The sequence below is a fragment of the Suncus etruscus genome, chromosome 12 (genome assembly GCF_024139225.1).
Source record: "Suncus etruscus isolate mSunEtr1 chromosome 12, mSunEtr1.pri.cur, whole genome shotgun sequence".
Classification (NCBI taxonomy): Eukaryota; Metazoa; Chordata; class Mammalia; order Eulipotyphla; family Soricidae; genus Suncus; species Suncus etruscus.
In genome coordinates, this window is record NC_064859.1 from 25401333 (window position 1) to 25404999 (window position 3667).

Sequence of the window (3667 nt, forward strand, 5' to 3'; positions counted from 1 at the left end):
TCTCTCCGGCCACTCCATGCTTAAAATCTTTTTGAGCTAACTCTCTAGCTCTCAATTCTCTTGAGGGTATTGAGCTGACATCTCATTTTCAAGTCTTGCCTTTGGCTGGCAGGATTACTTCTTTTTAGACCATGTTTTCTTTTTTTAACTATTTTTTTTAAATTAACCACCATGAGAGATGCACTTACAAAGTTGTTGATGGTTGCTTTTCAGTCATACAGTGTTCCAACTACCATCCTTTGCCAGTGTACACTTTTTACATCCAGTGTCCCAGTTTCCCTCATACACCCACTATCCCATCTTGCCTCTATGGGATGGCACTTCTCTCTCTCTCTCTCTCTCTCTCTCTCTCTCTCTCTCTCTCTCTCTCTTCTCTTTCCCTTTTAGGCACTGTGATTTGCAATACTGCTGCTTAAAGAATATCATGCATATCACTTTATCTTCTTTCAGCATCCATTTTTTGTCCAGTGTTCATTTTTTTTCATGCCCCCGACCCCCCAGTGTTCATTTTTAATTGTTATTATCATAATAGTCCCTTCTCTGTCCTAACTTCACTCCCTCCTTTATGGAAAACTTTCTTGGCCTTCATTTCTGTTGTAATTGAATATTCTCACATTATGTTTTTCTTTTCTTTTTTTTCTTTTTTGTTTTTTTTGGGGGGGGTTGGGCTGGAGAGATAGCATGGAGGTAAAGCGTTTGCCTTGCATGCAGAAGGATGGTGGTTCAAATCCCTGCATCCCATATGGTCTCCCGAGCGTGCCAGGAGCGATTTCTGAGCATAGAGGGGGCCATATGGGACGCCGGGATTCCAACGAACCACCTTAGGTCCTGGATTGGCTGCTTGCAAGGCAAACGCTACTGTACTATCTCTCCGGCCCCACATTATGTTTTTCTTGACCTCCTGCATATGAGTGCAATCATTTGATGTCAAATCATATCTTATCTGCCCAAGCATTTTCAGGGTTTATGGCTCCAGTGAAATAAATTTCACCTGAAAGGAAACAGGAAGAATAATTTGAAAAGCATCACCAAAAAAAAAAAAAAAAAAAAAAAAAAACAAAACATGCCAGTGTTGTATCAGAAAAGCCAAGGAAGAAGAGATTAGAGGGAAGAAGAGCTCGTCAATATGGGTGCTTTTAGAGGCTAGGAAAGGTCAAAACCATAAAGGGTTAAGTTCAGCAACATAGTCATTGTGGATGGTCATGGTCAGAGCAGTCCCTGCGCTCAGTGGGACACAGGAAGCCTGGTTCTACAATCTTAAAGTGAGTAAGGCAAAAAACTAAAACTATAAGGAAGGTGTATACATTCTGGGGGTGGGGGTAGAAACAGAATGATGGTTGGAAAATCCTCTTCCTTCTCTTCCTCCTCCTCTTCCTGTTCCTCCTCCTCCTCCTCCTCTTCCTCTTTGCTCCTGGCAGGCTGTGGAGGGGACCATATGGGATACCAGGAATCAAACCGGGATCTGCTCCAGGTTGGCCAAATGTAAGGCAAATGTCCTACCACTGTGCTCCCCAGCTTGCCCCCCCCCCAGCCTCCCCTTTAGATGCCTGGCCTATCTTCAGTGGACTATTTTCAGTGGGATATGAGAATTCATTTCCCAATATTCTCATATTGTTCAAACCAGCCCCCCCCCAAATTAAGAGCTACAGTCGAAATTAAAAGTCGGCAATAATCTTCAGCATTGGGGTTGTTGAAAATGTATAGGTTTGGGGGGGCTGCAGAGATAGAACAGCAAGTGAGGTGCTTGCCTTGCAACCCACTGGGATTGATTCCTAGCATCCCATTTGATTCCCAAAGCCCATCAGGTATAATTCCTGAGTACTGAGCAAGGAGTAATTCCTGAGCACCACCAGATGTGGGAAGGAGAGAAGGAGAGAGGGAGAGAGGGAGAGAGGGAAGGAGGGAGGGAGGGAGGGAGGGAAGGAAGGAAGGAAAGGAAAGGAAAGGAAGGAAGGAAGGAAGGAAGGAAGGAAGGAAGGAAGGAAGGAAGGAAGGAAGGAAGGAAGGAAGGGAAAGGAAGAAAGGAAGGAAAAGTTTCTTTCATCATACCTTCTCTCCACCCCAAAAAAGTAAATAAATAAAAATCCCAAAGCAGTGATTTTCTTCAAAGCAGGAAGACAACTGCAGACTCAATTCTTAATCAGAAAGCTTTGTTTGGGGCTGGAATGATAGCTCAGTGGGTAGGGTGTTTGCCTTGCTCCCCAGCACCCCATGTGGTTCTCCGAGCCTGCCAGGAATGATTTCTGAGCACAGAGCTAGGAGAATTACCGGGTGTGGCCCCCTCAAAAACAAAACAAGAAACAATTTGTTTGTGTTTGCAGATATATGCAGTAAGCATCTAGGACTCTTGCCCTCTCCTGGCACCTAGCAGCCTAAAAACCACTCCTTCTAAACATACCCTTTTCTGTTCTTTTCCTACATAGCTACTTCTTGCGACTCTGCAGGCAAGATGGTTCTCTAGGAGTCAAATTCACCAATGGTTTTTGTACTAGCTGGCTTGTTGATAATAAAGCTCTTTCTGCACCCTTCTCCCCTCTCGGTTGATTAGTCCCTTGAGTAGACACTGCTTAGCAGCCTCCGGCCCTTACCAGTTACTGTCACAGTCCCAGCCCACACTTAGACAACAGCCGTCCCAAAGAAAGCCGAACACCCCACGAATGTTCAAAAGAGTAGTCAAGGGGCTTTTATAACTCTGGTCTAGAAACTGGTCAACATCGCTGATCAATGCTGACCACTGCAGACTGATCATGACTGCATGAAGGGGAGTATCACCCTAGGCTGGTAAAAGATGGTTTCAGTCCCAAGCCCATTCTATGATGAGATTTTTACAGGTCCACCCCAACCCAGCGGAGACAATGAGGATTCCTTTCTAGAAACCCACAGAGACTGAGCCCAGAAGGCACAACAGAAACCTAAAAGAGAAGAAGGCGCAAGTTTAGGAGGAAGGAAAAGCATCCTAACCCAGGCTCAGTCATGCAATGAGAGAACCCAAAACATCTATGCTGAGTCCTGCGTGCCAAGCGGTGGCGCTACCAAGATTTACAACGTTAGGAGTTGAATTTCAGACATATACTGTTCTAACACCCAATCCCACTATCCATGTCAAGTTCCCTTCTGCCCTCCCTGGAAGCCAGCCACCTTGCCAAGCACAATAAAAATTTGGTGGCTGTGGGGCAAGAGAGATAGATAGCACAGTGGTAAGGCATTTGCCATCCCATATGGTCCTCCGAGTTTGCCAGGAGCGATTTCTGAGCACCGAGCCAGGAGTTACCCCTGAGCATCATGGGGTGAGGCTCCCCCCAAAAGCCAAGCAATAAATAAATAAATAGATACATAAATAAATACATAAATAAATAAACAAATCTAAAGTTTGGTGGCTGTAGTTTGTGGATCTCACGTTTTCAGTCTTCAGTCTGTGGTTTGGAATAGCTACACACTTTCTCACATTACAAATATACCGGAGACCCCCTGACTCCTGCTCCCTAACCTCCCCAAATTTAAAAGTATTTGGAAGGATAAAATTAAGAGCCAGATCCAAGGCAGCCCTATTCACCCACAGCAGCTCCCATCTAGGCAGGTAGGGGGCGCTGTCCGTAGGGCCAGCCAGACTGCGCTTGCGCGAGCCTTCGAGCGCTCTGAACCTGGGTGCGCTCCCGCGTCTGCGCAC